The sequence below is a fragment of the Microcaecilia unicolor genome, chromosome 2 (assembly GCF_901765095.1).
Source record: "Microcaecilia unicolor chromosome 2, aMicUni1.1, whole genome shotgun sequence".
Classification (NCBI taxonomy): domain Eukaryota; kingdom Metazoa; phylum Chordata; class Amphibia; order Gymnophiona; family Siphonopidae; genus Microcaecilia; species Microcaecilia unicolor.
This window is the reverse complement of record NC_044032.1, coordinates 76,795,497-76,814,247: the sequence shown is the minus strand read 5'-3', so window position 1 is coordinate 76,814,247 and position 18,751 is coordinate 76,795,497. Positions and strand designations below refer to the sequence as shown.

The 18,751-nt window shown below is 47.0% G+C and overlaps 1 protein-coding gene across 5 annotated transcripts in view; it reads left to right on the top strand.

The window, feature by feature from the left end:
* Positions 1–18,751, top strand: part of LIFR (LIF receptor subunit alpha) — a 267,586-nt gene that overhangs the window by 140,072 nt on the left and 108,763 nt on the right. The window lies entirely within an intron of this gene.

Below are 18,751 nucleotides of genomic sequence, written 5' to 3'. Positions count from 1 at the left end.
CTTGCTCCTGTGCAAAATATAAAGATGGCACATGCCAGGGATGGTGTTAGGGGATGCAACTAGGGCAATTGTGCTTGGTTCCTTGGCCAGAGAAAGCCTGTATGCTGGAAGCTGAAGGAGCAGCCTGGTAATGGACTTTGGGGTCCTTTCCTAGATTTCTGTCCTGGACCCCAGCCATGTTTACCATCAACTTTGGCAAGATGTACATTCCAAATCCAACATATTATATTCACAACATTGAAAATAAAATATTTTTTTATACCTTTTTGTTTGGTCATTTTTTCTCAAATCATATTGGTCCCAGTCTCTGGTTTCTGCTTCCCTCTGTCTTCTCTTAACTCACTTGCCAGGGTCTCCTATTTGACATTTCTTCTTTCTTCATGTCCATCATCCATCTCCCATCTCTGTTTTCCTATATTTCCTTGTTCAGTATCTCCCCTGTGTTCATATCCCCTCATCCATCATCATTCCTCTGTGCACCTATGCACCCCATGCCCAGCATATCCCTTCTGCATTCCTATTCTCTCCCTTGTCTGGTATCTCCCCCCCCCCCCCGTGTCCATATACCCCCCTCTCCAGTGTCCAGCATTTTATCTCTATTCTATATCCCCCCCCTTGGTCAGGCATTACCCCTCTGTGCCCATGTGCCATCCCCATACAGCATCTCACATTTGTGTCCCTGTCCCCATGCTCCCACCTAATGCCCATCATCTCCCTTCTGTATCTGTATACTTCCCTAGGTCCCCTTTCTCCCTCCTCCACACCAATGTGTCCCTCTCCTCGCTGATCCCACCCCCCAACCAGCTTCCCTTCCTCTCTTTCCTTCCCCTTATGCATCTGGCTCTTTCTCCCTGCATCTCTCTCCCTTCCCTCTGCATATCATCATCTGCATATCCAGCACCTCTCCTTCAGCCCCCCCCCCCACACACGTCCAGCATCTCTCCCTTTCATCCAGCCTCCCTACATGTTCAGCACCTCTTTCCCTTTCATCCAACTCCCATACATGTCCAGCACCTCTCCCCTTCACTTCAACCCTCTGCATATCCAGCACTTCTCCCCTTTCCCTCCACCCCCCTGCATATCCAGCACCTCTCCCCTTCCTTCCACCCCCCCTATATATCCAAAACCTCTCCCTTCCCTCCAACCTCCCTACTGCAAATCCAAAACCTCTCCCCTTCCCTCCAACCTCCCCTCGGCAAATCCAAAACCTCTCCCCTTCCTTCCAACCTCCCCTCTGCAAATCCCAAAACCTCTCTCTCTCCTTCCTGCCAACCTCCCCTCTACAAATCCAAAACCTCTTCCCTTCCCTCCAACCTCCCCTCTGCAAATCCCAAAACTTCTCTCCCTTCCCTCCAACCTCCCTTCTGCAAATTCCAAAACCTCTCCCCTTCCTTCCAACCTCCCCTCTGCAAATCAAAAACCTCTTCCCTTCCCTCCAACCTCCCTTCTGCAAATTCCAAAACCTCTCCCCTTCCTTCCAACCTCCCTTCTGCAAATCCCAAAACCTCTCTCCCTTCCCTCCAACCTCCCCTCTGCAAATCCCAAAACTTCTCTCCCTTCCCTCCAACCTCCCCTCTGCAAATTCCCAAAACCTCTCCCCTTCCTTCCAACCTCCCCTCTGCAAATCAAAAACCTCTTCCCTTCCCTCCAACCTCCCTTCTGCAAATCCCCAAACCTCTCTCCCTTCCCTCCAACCTCTCCTCTGCAAATCCCAAAATCTCTCTCCCTTCCCTCCAACCCTTGCAAGTCCAGCACCCTTCTGTTCCCGCCCCTCCCTGCCTCCCCTTACTGGGCCAGCACGCAGCACCCCACTGACTTCCTCACCCTCTCCCACCCCTGCCGCAGCGCTTCATTTAATGTTGTTGTCGGCGCTGCTGTTACAGTTTCCCACCCCCGCGGCGGCGCTTTACACTTTACCCGACGGCAACGCTACAGATGCAGCGCTGACGTCCGACGTCCTGCTCCGGGGCCTTCCACGCTGATGTAACTTCCTGTTATGGAGGCGGGACGCGGAAGGCCCCGGAGCAGGACGTCGGACGTCAGCGCTGCATCTGTAGCGTTGCCGTCGGGTAAAGTGTAAAGCGCCGCCGCGGGGGGTGGGAAACTAACAGCAGCGCCGACAACATTAAATGAAGCGCTGCGGCAGGGGTGGGAGACGGTCACGGAAAGGATCTGCTTCTGGGCGGGCCTGAGGCTAAACTGGGTGGGCCTGGGCCCATCCAGGCCCACCCGTAGCTACGCCCCTGCCTTGTCATCAAGCAGATGCAGCCATTACAGATGGGTTGTGTCCATCAACCAGCAGAGGGAGATAGAGAGCACACTTTTTTCAGTGCCTCATACCAGCTTGCTCCACTGCCTCTCTTCAGTATTCTCTATCTCCCCTAGCAGAGTGGCTGCAGCTTCTTCGAGCTCCATCTAAAATCTGCCTGGAGGTTGCTCCTGTGCTTTTGCCAGTTGTTAGCAGGGGTGTTGGAGGCTATAGCAGCTTAACTTTAAAGGCACATAGGTTCGCCCTTTCCCTGCCTTACCCATACCTCCTTGGATGTGGACACATTGATTAGCTTTCCCTGTCCTTTCCCACCAACAGTGGATGCAGGCACATAGGTTCGCCCTTTCCCTGCCTTTCCCACTCACCTGAGCCTCCGGAGTTCTATTTACCTCTGCTTTCCTCACAGCGTTAAAAAAAAAAAAAAAAAGGAACAGAGGTTTTTCCTTGCCTTTTTCTGTGGGACTGGAGCTGTGATGCTCGGTCCAGTGAGGTAAGAGTATTTTCTGACTCCTCCGGGGTGGGCCCGCGATCGGGGCGATTTTGGCGCGAACTGCCATTTTGAATTTTACCGCCGTTTTCGGCGATGGCTGCGGAGACAGTAAAGCGCTGTTCCAAGTGTGGCAAGTGCAGATCAGCAGCGGGGCTCTGTAAATCGTGCTGTACAGACGTTAGAGCCGGCCCGAGCATGGTGAGCGACGATTCTTCGCGCTCTGAGCTGGCAGCGGGCGCCATTTTGAATTTACCACATGGCGCGACCTCCACTGAGATGTGGAGAGTCCTGAGCCCGGGGGGGAGGCCTCGGAGTGAGGCTGATATGGGAGCTACTAGCCCCGGCAGAGATCCGGGTGCCCAGGGTGAGTTTTTCTCCCCTGATTTTGTCTTATTAATGCATAAAGCATACATGCTTAAAAGAGCTCTCCCACAAAGCCCGGCACGGGCCTCTTCTAATGCCCTCCCGGTGGATTCTAGCCTGGGTATGCCCTCTGAGGCGTTATTCCCTGATAATTGGCAGAATATGAAGCGCAGAAGGGCTCATTCCCCTTCAGAGAGTGCTGCACCTCCTTCCCCCCCCCCCCCCCCCCCGTGGTTGGGCTGCGAGGATTCGGAGGACTCTGGCAGGCCTTCATGGTCTGAGGAGCCAGAGTCTGGTGCAGAAGTGACTCAGGATCTGGACGATCCCTCCGCGGTGAGGATTTTCCACCGTGATGAGCTGCCAGCGCTTATTTCTGATGCCCTGCAGGCTCTCTCTATTGAGGACCCTGCCAGTAGCACAGTCTCCTCTGTGAATCCTAGGATGGCTAGTACCAAAAAGCCTGCTCGAGCCTTTCCTTTGCATGACTCCATCCAAGAGCTTATTTCGACTCAATGGGCTGACCCCGAGGGACCTTTGAAAGTTTCCAGGGCTATGGGGCAATTATACCCTCTGAGTGAGGAGCATGTGGCTCGCTTTTCTATGCCTAAAGTGGATGCCCTAGTCACAGCTGTGACAAAGAGAACTGTTGAAGGAGGTGTTGCCTTGAAGGATATTCAAGACCGTAGACTGGAATCAGCACTTAAACGGTCATTTGAAATTGCAGGTCTCACTATTCGGACGTCTGCATGCAGTTGTTATGCTGCTAGAGGCTGCCTGGCTTGGTTGCAACAGGCAGTGGAACAGCCCGGTGATGGAACGGAGCCCTTTTCAGATGTGGCTCCGCGGATGGAGTCTGCCTTGTCCTTTCTTGCTGACGCCCTTTATGATATTGTCAGAGCTTCGGCTAAACACATGGCAGTAGCAGTGGTGGCTCGCCGTCTTCTTTGGCTACGGCATTGGGCGGCGGACATGGCCTCTAAGCAAAGGTTGGTGAAGTTGCCCTTTCAAGGCCTTCTCCTGTTTGGTGAGGAGTTGGAGAAAATTGTGAAGGGCCTGGGTGAGGCTGAACCCCAGCGCTTGCCCGAAGATAGGCCTCGGCCTTCCTCTAAGGGTGCGGCGGTCCACTCCTCTTACAGACCTCGCTTCCGTGAAGCTCGAAGGTACCACCCGGGGTGTTCTGCTGGGTTCACTTCTCGTGCCCGTTTTCAGCAGAGGAACTCCTTTTGCTCGGACAAACGTTCCACAGCCACTGGCTCAAGGCCTGGAGTTCAGGGGCGACCCTCTCAATGATGGTGCGCCGGCCCTCTCCTCGAGTCCTGTCATCGGAGGACGTCTTTCCCTCTTTGCCGAGGAGTGGGCCAACATTTCCTCAGATCAGTGGGTCTTGGACCTGATCAGAGACGGTTACAGAATAGAATTCGACGCCCCTGTAAGAGACGTGTTTGTGGAGTCCCGATGCGGTTCTGCCGCCAAACGGGCGGCGGTAGAGGAGACTTTACAAGGTCTGATTCATATAGGGGCAGTGTCCCCGGTACCTCCCGCCGAACACGGCTGCGGCCGCTACTCCATCTACTTTGTGGTGCCGCGAAAAGGAGGGTCTTTTTGCCCTATTCTGGACTTAAAAGAATTAAGCAAGTCCCTGAGAGTGCGGCATTTTCACATGGAAACCCTGCGCTCCGTCATTGCGGCGGTACAGCCAGGAGAGTTTCTCACGTCTCTGGACCTGAAAGAAGCTTACTTGCACATTCCAATTTGGCCCCCGCACCAGACATTTCTGAGGTTTGCGGTGATGGGAAAGCATTTCCAGTTCCGGGCCTTGACTTTTGGCCTCGCCGCAGCTCCCCGCACCTTTTCGAAGGTTATGGTGGTAGTAGCTGCCTTTCTAAGGGGAGAGGGTATTCGGGTTCACCCGTACCTGGACGACTGGCTCATTCGAGTAAACTCTGCTGCAGAGAGTCAGCATGTAACAGCCAAAGTGGTCTCAGTACTTCAATCTCTGGGCTGGGTCGTCAATTTGGCCAAAAGTCACCTGACCCTCGCAGTCTCTAGAATATTTGGGGGCCAGGTTCGACACAACCTCGGGGTATGTGTACCTACCCGAGCAAAGGCGGTGCAAGCTTCAGAATCTGGTGCCCTGGGCGAGAGCGCGTGTGAGACCTCTACAGTATGCTCTACTCCAAAGATGGTCTCCAGTATCTCAGGATTACCAATGCAGACTCTCTTGGCTCCCTGCGGCCCGACTCAGCATGGAGTGGTGGCTCTCAGACAGCATGCTGCGGCGAGGAATGCCGCTGGCGCTCCCCGATTGGTGCCTAGTGGTGACAGATGCCTGTCTGAAAGGCTGGGGCGCACATTGCAAGGGGAAGCATGCCCAGGGTCTATGGACACCCGAGGAGTCGGAGTGGTCCATGAACCGCCTAGAGTTGAAAGCGGTGTTTCAGGCGCTTCTGGCCTTTCAAGTGACCCTGGAAGGATTGGCTGTCAGATTGATGTCGGACAACACGACAGCAGTGGCCTACATAAATCGACAAGGCGGCACTCAGTGCAGAGCTCTAGCCGTGCAGGCCGAACAAATTTGCCACTGGGCCGATCTGCATCTACAGTTTCTGTCGGCAGCTCACATTGCAGGTCAGAGCAACGTGCAAGCTGATTATCTAAGCAGGCATCAGATCGATCCAGCGGAGTGGGAACTTGCAGACGAAGTGTTCCTGCAGATATGTGCCAAGTGGGGCAAGCCTGTGATGGATCTAATGGTGACAAGCTCCAATGCCAAAGTCCCGTGCTTCTTCAGCAGATGGAGAGATCCTCGCGCGGCGGGGTTGGATGCCTTGGCTCAACCCTGGCCTCCGGGCCTACTGTATGTGTTCCCTCCGTGGCCCTTGATAGGGCGAGTGCTCCTGCGGATTCGGCTGCATCCAGGAGAAGTGGTTCTCGTCGCCCCAGATTGGCCCAAGAGGCCTTGGTATGCGGACCTCTGACAGATGTTCGTTATGGATCCCCTTCAGTTACCTCTGGTTCCCAACCTGTTGTCACAGGGTCCGGTGACCATGGAGGACGCCGGCCGATTTGGTCTTATGGCCTGGCAATTGAGAGGGCGCAATTGAGAGGCAGAGGCTATTCCAATAAAGAATTGCCACTCTCCTGCAAGCGTTCCACTTCCGTGGCTTATGCCAGGATTTGGCGCCAGTTTGAAGTCTGGTGTGCTTCCAGAGAGATCACACCCCTGCGGGCTCCTGTCTCGCCGATTCTGGACTTTTTGCAGGATGGTGTACAAAAAGGCTTGGCCTATAATTCCCTGCGGGTGCAAGTGGCAGCATTGGCCTCCCTGCGTGGCAAGGTCGAAGGCGTGTCTTTAGCTGCGCATCCGGATGTGGCACGGTTTCTTAGAGGGGTGCTTCGGCTCTGTCCTCCCGTGCGTGCACCTTGTCCAGCTTGGAACCTGGGGCTAGTGCTGAAGGCCCTTCAGGGTGCTCCCTTTGAACCACTTCGGCATGCTTCAGAGAAAGATTTGACACTGAAGGCCGTCTTGTTAGTGGCCATTACTTCGGCGAGACAGGTGTCAGAGCTCCAGGCGCTGTCCTGTAGAGACCCTTTTCTGCAGTTTTCAGAGTCCAAGGTCACGGTTCGAACCATGCCTTCCTTCTTGCCTAAGGTGGTTTCAGCGTTTCACCTAAACCAACCTATTTTCTTGCCCTCCTTTGTCGAGGAGGAGTTTCCAGAATCTTTTGGGCAATTGCACCTGTTGGACGTGCGCAGGACTCTGCTGCAGTATCTGCGAGTTACTAACTCTTTCAGGACCTCTGATCATCTGTTTGTTTTGCTATCAGGCCCTCGCAGAGGGTCTCCAGCGTCTAAAGCCACTATTGCCCGCTGGCTTAAAGAATCTATCTTTTCAGCTTATTTGCTTGCCGGCCGGCCTCCGCCTGATGCCTTTAAGGCGCATTCCACTAGAGGAATTTCCTCTTCTTGGGCTGAAACTGGAGCACTCTCTCTTCAAGAGATTTGTAGTGCAGCAACATGGGCTTCTAAACTCTCATTTGCCCGACATTACAGGCTGGATGTGGCTGCCAGGAGGGACGCACATTTTGGAGCGCAAGTGCTGGCGCGTGGTGTGGCTTGTTCCCACCCTATCTAGGGATTGCTTTGATACATCCCATCTGTAATGGCTGCATCTGCTTGATGACAAGGAAGGGAAAATTAGGTTCTTACCGTGATAATTTTCTTTCCTTTAGTCATAGCAGATGCAGCCATGATCCCTCCCTGTCTGATGCTATCTGCTGTAAATCTATTTCAGGTTCTGTTCGTGTTTCCTGGAGATTCCGTCCTTGGGAGAAAGTCGGGAAACAGTCTTCAGGATTCTTGTTCAATTAAAGGAGGATGACTTAATTCCCTCCAGTTTCATGTTTTGGAGGATGAGTTTATTTCCTCCGGGAGGATGAGTTTATTCCCTCCAGTTATGTCTCAGTGGAGGATGAGTTTATGCCCTCCGGGAGGATGTTTCATTCCCTCCATTCTGAGTTAATGCCCTTTGTTGTAGGGCCATCGTTCGCTGTGAGGAAAGCTTATGTTATTCCCATTGCGGTTTGCCATACTGCTTTGGAAGCTTCAAATACTGAAGAGAGGCAGTGGAGCAAGCTGGTGTGAGGCACTGAAAAAAGTGTGCTCTCTATCTCCCTCTGCTGGTTGATGGACACAACCCATCTGTAATGGCTGCATCTGCTATGACTAAAGGAAAGAAAATTATCACGGTAAGAACCTAATTTTCCCATCTGGTCGATAATAAAAGGAGCTCATTGTGAACACTATCCACCCTAAAAGGTTGTTTTGTGGCTGTACATGAGGAATTGTGATACTGAATAAATAAGTTTGTTTTTGTTCCTAGTCATGTATCTAAATGTTATATAATCCTTTCAAGAAAGCCAGTTAATCATTTGTTAATGGCACATAACCATAGAGGCATGGTATGGTTGCATTTTCAGCATTCTAGAGTCTAGCTAAGGAACAGGTTATTTTGAGTTGGTCTTCACTGGACCAAACTTGCTTTCTTTGTGCCATCACCATCCTGCTGGATAGGCAGTGTCTTAAAAGGTGGAGGATAAAGGATTATTATTATTATTATTATTTTTAACCTTTATATCTCACATTATCCCAAAAGAACTGAGGTTACCACTCTTAGGATTCACCTACAGCAAAGGTTCTTAATATGTAATACTTGGTAGCAATCATGAAACGGTGATGAAATATTCACATAGCAAACAGCCTGAGCCAATAGAGTTATTTTCCACTGAACATAATTAACTTTGTGTGAACTTGGAAGCAAATAGTGTGCTCAACTGGGCAATGTTGGTACATTTAGACTGACTCTGTGCTTTTGAGGAAAAAAAGATGTTAAATGATCCCAGGTTTCAACCTAATTAATGTGTTCATATGTATAATTAAAAAAAAAAAATCAGGATTTCTGATTGTTAAGCACCTGATTCTTCTGTTTCGGTGGCCCTTTACTAGGTGAGAGCATCTGTGCATGAATACAGGGAGTCCTTATAACCAGCCCCTCTAAATGACACAATAATTTGCAATTTAGAACTAATTAATACTCTAACTGAGGGAACCAGGGGGATTGCGGGAAGAAGAGAGAAAGGTCCTGGACTCATTGAGGAGAAAGGGAATGTGCTGAACCCATGGGAGGGGGACGAAAGAGGGAGGGAAGGGGATAGGTACTAGATCTGCAGGGGTAGGGGGATAGGAGAGATGCCAGACTATGAGAGACCAGGGAGAAAGGAAGAAGATGGAAGGCCATAGGGGAATGGAGAGCATGAGTAAGAGAAGGGGAGAGAGATACTGGACTCACAGGAGATGTAAGTACACAACCCTTGATGCGGTGCTCCTTCCTGGGTTGCGTAGGGGCTAAACCATGCTTAGCAGGTTTTCATTTCTACTGTGGAGTTTGCCGCTTACACAACCTGGAAAGGCACATGGCACTGGGATATGTGTAGCCACTTCTCCTGGCACCATACTGGGTTTTCTGAGTAGACTGTCCTCTCTGAGCTGCTGCCTTGCTGAATCCTGAAGCTTCACTTTGAGGGGTGGGAAAGGGAGAGAGAGAGAGGAGAGGCAGGGAGCTGCTGGACCACAAGGGGGAAAAAGAGAGGACACGGAGTTGCTGCAGCATAGGGGTGGAGGAAACAGAAGAGGGGACAGGGAATTCCTGGACCATAATGAAATTTAGACATACATTGAAATTGTTTAGCAATATATGCCTCAGCCTATATGTAGTACAAACAGTATTCTTCCAAGTATTGAAAGAAACATTGCATAAGCTTCTCCATGAATGTATTATTAATTTAAAAGCAATAGCCAGAAGAATATTCAAAAGGTAACATTGATCAGAGGATATAGCCTCATGAAAGCAGACAGAGTGCAGAATAATATTGAGTGGTGGAAGGCACTGGTAAAATTTTACTAATGAGTCATACGTTAGTCCAAAAAGAATAGATACAAGAACAATTATACAGCATGTTCTTGAAAGAACCAAGAGCAGTCTAGATTGATCAACAAAAAGGAGAATGAGTAGAGTTGATGCAATATGCTCTAATAGGTGTCCAATAAGATCTGTGTGTCAGTATAAACAAACATTGGGTTACACTAGCAGATCTAGAAGAGGAAAAAATATTAGCTAAGAATAATTCCTATTATTTTTCTTGAAACTATTTCTTGAAAAGTATTTTCATGAGTGGTGGTGCACTGTGATTAGTAGGAAAAGATTTTGCTTTTTTATAACAAAGTAGACACCCTTCAGGGTGCAGAAAATTTCTGGAATAATCTTACAGAGGACTGGAGGAATGTTAAAATGCTTGAAAACTAAGTTTGAATACAAAAAGTTCTCCATGGACAGGAAGGCATAATATTCTCACATATGGGTGATGTCATCCACAGAGTCCAGTGCACTATCACTTTAAATCTTTGAGGCAGTGCCCCCACCATGCATGCGCAAGTGCCTTCCCGCCTAACACTTGAACATGGGACCAGCAGTCTGTCGTTTTCCGCGGAGCAGAGGTTGACTTTTTAATCTCTTCTCAGCGAGCCAAACTTTTGCCTTATTGTTGCCTTCCCTTTTTCAGGACATTTTTTTCTTCATATTCTTTTTTCAGTATTAAGTTGTTCAAATTATACACTGTGTCACCAGGGAGAGCGCTCCCGGTACAATCAAGAAACAAATGTCCACCAGCAACTTCAATCTTAAGGCTTTTATTCAGTGGCGTTCTGAGGGGCACTGACACCTGGGGCGGATCGCCGATGCGCAGCGCCCCCCCGTGCAGCACGACCCCCCCCCCCGGCGAAAGAACCCCCCCACCCCGGGTGCACGCCACTGGAGGGGTGCCGCACGCCGGTCAGTGTTGTTCGTTTCCATGCTCCCTCTGCCCTGGAACAGGTTACTTCCTGTTCCGGGGCAGAGGGAGCATGGAAACGAACGACGCTGACCAGCGCGCGGCACCCCCCCAGCGGCGTGCACCCGGGTTGGACCGCCCCCCCGGCCCCCCCCCCCCCCTTGGTATGCCACTGCTTTTATTCCATGCAGGTTTCTAGTAGACCTGATACACGGTTCCAACAGCAGCATTCACCTTCAATCATAAACACATGTAAGCCACCTGAAAGTGTGTGGCAAATAGTCCCCTTTAAACAGTAGGCTGCCAGCACCTACCAGGATTCAATACAGGCTCATAGTCAGCTTCAGTCTGGGCTCTTTATCCAGTGCACAGTAAACAGTAGTTCAATTCCCAAGACAAACAGTTCATTCTGTTCATCATCCCAGTTAAATCACAAAGCAGCCTTTACCTTCAGGAGGTTTCAATACTTTAGGGACTTCTCACACCCAAGGGATTTTCCCTGCAACTGCTTCTCTCTCACTTCTTCTCTCCTCCTGAACTGAACTCCACTGGAATTCCTTCCCACCTGCCTAATCAATCCCTGGCTTCTGCTCTCACAACCAATCATTCTCCTTCCACAAGCTTCCCCCACACCAGCTGAGTTAAGCATTAGACTAATGAGGAGCTCCTGCACACAGGGTTTCCTATCTCTCTTTCCCCCTAGTGGCAGCCACTCTACACATCCTGCCAGCTTACACCCATGTCTTCCCCAATTGCAGCTAGAAGTCCAGTCCGGGTTCTTCATCTCCACCCCTGGCTCCTTGCCTGCAATGCCTTCTGGGACTTGTATTTCAAACCGAAACTGCCTTAACCCAACTATCCTGGATGTGACTATCACAACTATAATTTTTTTTCTATTTTTCAACTTTCGGCCTTTTTGGAAATCTGAGCCCTTCTTTTGCCCGGGCAGTATCGACTATTTTTGGGTATGCGAGTACTCGAGCTCCCGAGGCCATATAGAGCCTTTTAACCTAGGGTCAGCCATTTTTCCTTCCATGTCAATGAGGTGCCGAGTGGGTTTAAGAAATGTACTCGATGAAATCGGACTATGTCAGGCACAGACTCCCATAACTGGTGTGTTCAGTGCTTGGGTCCTGAGCACTGGTACATACAGCATAGCCTCTGCCTGCGCATGCAAGCAATGACGCTTATAAGCCGCAGAGTCCAGTATGAAAAACATTTTGGTTCTGCATCAGGTACCAAATCCCCTGCCATACTCGATGCCCCCCCCCCAGTCCACCTCGGACCTCCCCCCAAACTGCAGGGCTGGCTACGCCCCAAGAGAGAGCAGGTTAAAAATGTCCAAGCACACCACTTCTTAAAGAGCACCCACGTTGCAAGATCTCATGCTTCTGCTTCTCCAAGAAGACAAGCTAGAATATTAGACTCTTTTGGCAGAATTTTTCAAGCTTCAATGCTCACCAATCACATATTGGATTATCAACTTTACTTCACAATTTACTTAGAATCTCTATAACAGTGTATTCTGTCTTTTGCAGAATTTCTTCCCCCTGAGAAAGCTGAGGAATTCCATAATCTTCACAGGAAACTTCTTGACTGTCGTAAATGTCTGGCATGGCAGGCTTTTGATGTCTTTGATATCACTTCATGCATCTCCACTTTAGCAGTGGCAATGCAACATCTATCTCTCCTGGTTCAGGGTCTCCGACCTCAAATCTGCAGTTCAGGAGCATAAATAGAACATGTGAACAGTAGAACATAAATAGAATAAGTTGCCATTGGAGAAAACTTGTTTGGTGGTAAAGTTGAGGAAGTGGCAGATTTTGATTAAAAAACATACAGATGCTATAAAGACTATATCCAGGCCACAAACGTCTGCTACTTCTATAAAATTTGCAGGTGGATATCAACCTTCCAGTTACTATATGTCTAAGCGTCTTTACACTCCTACTCCTCCTCCACTTCAAAAAACTGCGCTCCAACACTCACGTCCAAGCAGCAACGGGGGTCAAACATCTGAGACACCCTCCCTGTTTAAACAACAGTCTAAGTTTTGATTCCTGCCTTGTGAGCATTTTCACAGTTCAGTTGTCCATGCCAAATGACCTACCAGTTGGAGAGAGGCTTATTCTCTTTCAACAGAAGTAGACTCTCATAATCTCTGACCATTGAGTGCTACACACCATTCAGTATGGCTACACTCTGCATTAGCAAAAAAGATCTACCAACCACTCACCAAGAGAGTCTCCTTTCAACTCCCTCCAAATGAATCCACTTCAAGAAGAGAGAGAATGCAGTAGAATCAGTTCATCTGCTGGACAGGGGTCGAGGGTTCTATTCCGGATATTTTCTCATACCAAAAAAATACAAGGGATAGTACATCCATTTCTCAATTTGTGAGACTTAAAGACATTTCTACTTAAAGAAATTTTGCATGATATCCCTAGGGTCACTTGTCTTGCTTAGGCATTGCAGCCTGCTCATGTGATCACCACAGACTGTTCACAGAATAAAATACTACAGATTCTTTTAGATTTGTATTGGGTAAATGAAACTCTTTATTCAAATGGAGAGTTTATAGATCATTATTGCTTCAATCCACACAAGGATTAATATATATATATACACTGACTAGCTGTATTAGAAGATATGCACACTAATCAAGCCATCTAACTATATGAAACATATATGTTTCATAGCTTTCTTTTAGTTACTCTCCATTTGAATAAAGAGTTTCATATATATATATATATATATATATATATATATATATACACACACACACACTGGTCAGTAACATAGTTACATAGTAGATGACGGCAGAAAAAGACCTGCACGGTCCATCCAGTCTGCCCAACAAAACCAACCCACACGTGCTACTTTTTGTGTATACCCTACCTTGATTTGTACCTGTCCTCTTCAGGGCACAGACCGTAAAAGTCTGCCCAACACTATCCCCGCCTCCCACCACTGGCTCTTATTTGAGATGTGGAGACTAGACGTACACACAATACTCAAGGTACACAACATTCTCTATTCCTTTTCTAATAATTCCTAACATTTTGTTTTCTTGGCCTCCACTGCACACTGAGCAGAAGAATTCAATATATTCTCTATGATGACAATTAAATTCCTTGTCCTGTGTAATGACTCCTAATGCGCAACTTAGCATTCGGTAGCTATAACTTGGGTTATTCTTCCCAATATACATCACTTTGCCCTTATCCATATTAAATTTAACTTATTTGGATGTTCAGCCTTCAAATTTCCTGAGTTCTTCTCTACCATCTGTTTTCTATCTTTTAACCAGTTCAAGTCCACAATAGACATTACTTCCTATCCCATAGCTTTTAAATTTCATCAGAAATCTCTCATGAGGGGCTTTGTCAATAGCTTTCTGAAAATCCAGATACTGTATTAACTGGCTCAACTCATATTTATTCACAATTTGGTAATCAAATTGATGGAAAGCATGGTAGCCAAAAAACTTACTGATTATATAAACAAATTCTCAATGTTACATGAATCACAATCAGGATTCCGACCCCTCCATAGCACTGAAACAGTACTAACTACTCTTCTAGCCAAATTCAAACAGGAAATAGCAACAGGTAAAAGCATACTTCTCCTTCAATTCGACATGTCTAGTGCATTCAACATGGTAAACCATAATATATACTACTAAGACTCCTAGATTACTTCGGAATCGGAGGAAATATACTTAGTTGGATCAAGGGCTTCCTAACCACTAGAACATATCAAGTGAAATCAAATTCAAAGATATCATCACCGTGGAAAGCAGACTGCGGAGTACCTCAAGGATCACCACCATCACCGATCCTTTTCAACCTAATGATGACCCTACTAGCCAAGTCCTATCCAACCAAGGCCTTAACCCTTTCATCTATGCGGACGATGTCACAATATACATTCCTTACAAACATGATCTGACAGAGATCACCAACGAAACTAAGCTCAGCTTGAACATCATGAACTCAGGAGCAAACCCTGGGACTGGGAGGAAGGGGGGAGAGAGGGGGGCCCCCTGGAACTGGAAGGGAGGCACACACACTCTCTCTCACACAGACACACTCGCACCCAGTCTCACTCTGTCACAAACACTCACACATTCACTCTCTCTATCACACACTCACTCTCGCACACACGCTCCGTAAAACATACACACTCCGAGGAAAACCTTGCTAGCGCCCGTTTCATTTGTGTCTGAAATGGGCCTTTTTTCCTAGTGTTCTTATAAGACTGAAATACCAGTTCCTCTACTTGAATTCTGGAACACCATATCTGGGTTTAAAAAAAAGTTTGGGCAAGTTTCTGGAGGAAAAGTCCATAGTCTGCTATTGAGCCAGACATGGGGAAGCCACTGCTTGCCCTGGGATTGGTAGCATGGAGTGTTGCTACTATTTGGGTTTCTGCCAGGTACTTGTGACCTGGATTGGCCACTGCTGGAAACAGGACACTAGACTAGATGGGCTATTGGTCTGACCCAGTATGGCTATTCTTATGTTCAATCCCCAAACAATATCTGCTTTTCCTACAATCCACTGTATTTCAGGTCCTGGAGTGTGTTGATAATGTAGCCATCGGTGACAGTTTCAGCACTTGGATAATCAGCCCAATCTTAGCAACCCCATACATCAGATCTGCATCTTGACAGCAATAAATAGCAGTCAGCGTGATGCCATGGAGAAGAGTTACCTTTGAAGCACTGTATCTGAACTCTTATTAACAGTAATAAGATTCTGTAATAAGATTCAGGAAACTCAGGCCCTTAAATCATCAGCCAGGAGATCCATTGCGGCGAAAGCTCGGAGTCTCAACCAGGGACACACCGTCTGCATGACACGTCTGCCCACAGATGAACCTCAACTCCACAGTGACAGCCCTCCCTTCTTATTAGGTTCTGAGCACATGTCCAGAGCTATGGAAAATTACGGCTAAGAAAAATTACAGAATGCTTAGATCTATGGGAACGTGGTCACATGCTTTCCCAAGTCCAGGTGGTCAAGCTGGGCTTGGGAAGAAGGAACCAACCACCCCTTTTCATACCAAATTAATTAGAGCTGTATCTTATCTCCTGCATTCCAACTTGTTTTTGTATGTACAAGGATAAGGTTACTTGTAGTCAAAGACTGAAGATTTTAAAAAGGGTATTATTGATCAAAGTTAAACTGAAAAGCAATTTTTAACCCATTTATTACACCACTGCTTCCCATGATATAGCTCAATGATTGGCTTTGCTCTCTAGATCTCAAGGAGACATACACATACATACCTGTTCTCCCTGCACACAGAAAGTACCTTCACTTTCACTGTGTAACTCTGCACTATCAGTACAAGATCTTACCATTTGGCTTGGCCTCTGCTCCTGAAATCTTCACAGAGTGTCTGATAGTAGTACCTGCAACACTTTGCAAGTGGGGCATACACCTCTTCCCCTACCTGGATGACTGGTTAATCAAAGCACTCTCCCAAGAATCGGCTAACACCTCTGTTCAGTCTGCCATACGGCTCCTAGAACTCCTTGGATTTGTCCCAAATCACATTTTCTACTGGTTTAGAAGGCTTAAAGTTCATAGAGGCGCTTCTTGATACTACTCAAGAATGAGCTTTCCTTCCTCAACCAAGAACAAACAACATACTACATCTCCAAGTATCTGCTCATCAGATTCGCCACCTACTCAGTCACATGGCTTCAACAGTCCATGTAACACCATTGGCTCATCTTCACTTCCAAATTCCTCAGTGGACACAAAAAAGGTACAAAATCAAAATAAGACAAAGAAAAAGGAAGTTTTACAAAGAACAAGTAAATGCCGATTATAAAGAGATGAAGAAATTATATATGCTCGTAAACAACCTACTTGACACCAAATCACTGACAACAACAAATGGTGAACCTCCATCAGCAACCGAATTGGCCAGATACTTTGAAGAAAAAAATCATCAATTTAAGGAAAAACCTACCTCAGGTTGACACTAACCTTGAAACATTCATAGATGAACTAGACTACCCCCCCAGAGGTATCCTCAGTGGATAGGACATGGACAACCTTCGCCCAGATCACCAACAAAATAGTTTCACAAGCGCTAAGAAAAATTTCCACCGCATACTGCATGCTAGACACATGCCTCAACTACATCATGAAAACTCCCCCTAACCACTTCATCGAACAGCTCACATCTCACCTGAACTTCCTGTTCTGGGAAGGGTGATTTCCAAAGGATAAAGGCAACATAATGCTCACACCAATCCCAAAAGACATCAAGAAAAACACAAAAGATATCTCAAACTACAGGCCAATAGCATCCATACCAATAATGACAAAAATAATGGAAGGTGTTGGGACTAACCAACCAACTGATTACATCAATAAAATTTCAGTAATACACAAATCCCAATCAGGGTTCAGGACCCACCACAGCACAGAAATGGTGTTGATTACACTTGTGGCTAAATTCAAACAAGACATTTCAATAGGAAAAAATATCCTCCTTCAGTTTGGCATGTCTTGTGCATTCGACATGGTTGATACCTGATCTTACAAAGAATACTCAACAAATTTGGAATTGGAGAGAAGGTAGTTGCATGGTTCGTGGGTTTCCTGACCCCAGATCTTACCAGGTGAAGTCAAACTCAGAAATTTCTCCCCCATGGAATGATGAATGCGGGTTCCCCCCAAGGCTCACCACTCTCTACAATACTATTCAACCTAATGGTAGTACCTCTAGCCAAATCTCTATCCAAGCAAGGCTTAAATCCCTTCATCTATTCCGACGATGTATATATCTTTATCCCCTTCAAGAAAGACATCTGAAATCACAGCCAGAATCACAAACAGCATAGTCATCATGGAATCCTGCTGGGCAGCAGCCTTCAAGCTGAAACTAAACAGGGAAAAAGCACAGTGCCTGATACTATTAACTCCTCACAATACCAAACGCTTCACAACCATCAACACCTTGGGAACAACTCTCCCAGTAGCAGACAAACTGACAATACTAGGAATCACCATAGATCACAACTTATCTCTAGACTACCAAGCAGCAGACACTACTAAGAAAATGTTCTACACGATGTGGAAACTGAAATGTATAAAACACTACTTCCCAAGAAATGTATTTCGAAACCTTGTCCAATCCATGATACTTTCCCACACTGACTGCAGAAATGGAATTTTCGCAGGATATAAGGAACAAAGCCCAAAATATTTTACTAACAGCTCAAAATACAACAGCAAGACTCATATATGGTAAAGGTCGATTTGAAAGCACCAGACTTCTTAAAAAAATAACACTGGCTACCTATCAAAGCACACATAGCCTTCAAGATCTGTTCTCTGGTTTACAGAATAATCATCGGCCTCTCGCCAAGCTATATGACCAGCCTCATAGACCTGCCAATCCGCAACATAACACAGGGCAAGAGATCCTATCTAACCCTCTACTTCCCTAAATGTCAAGGCTTGAACTACAAATCTACAGACGATACCAGCTGCCCATACATCTACACCAAACTCTGGAACACACTACCAAAAGACTTAAAGTACTATTTTGTAAACACCTGAAAGCCCACTTCCTCAGAAAGGTCCTTTCTGATGACCCTATGAAGCAAAGCAGACTTCACAATCACGCAAATGAACAGAACTGAACCACCGCAGTAATACATATAGTTGGACTGACAAAAGCTAAATGTCAACCACATAGTAACCTGTAACCTTCATAAATGTAACCTATCTACCACTAGACAAATGTAAGCCACATTATACTGACCATAAGGTTGGAAAATGTGGGGTACAAATGCAGAAAATAAAAATAATGCAGGACCTTGTTGCATGCTCAGCCTAGATTTAATGCAGCATTTTTGTAGGGCCTTTTTTTTGGTAGATTGTGCACTAATGTTCCCATTAACACATGACACTTAACAAAAAAATTGATACAGGAGCACTTACCGTCTATTTATGAAGAGCTAAGTGCTCCCACATTAACCTTGCATTATCCAGTTAGTGCACGCTAATACTTAATACGCTAGCTGGTTAACGTGGAAAGTGACATGCCCCCTCTTAAAAATAATTTTTAAAAATAAGTAATGTGTGGGTTGCTGTGGGCAAACAGGCAAAATACCGTACAGTGCTTTAACACATTTTGCAGTAGTCTTTTGGAGCTGAGGAGTAGCCTAATAATTAGTGTAGGGGTCTGAGAACCAGGGGACTTGGGTTCAAGTCC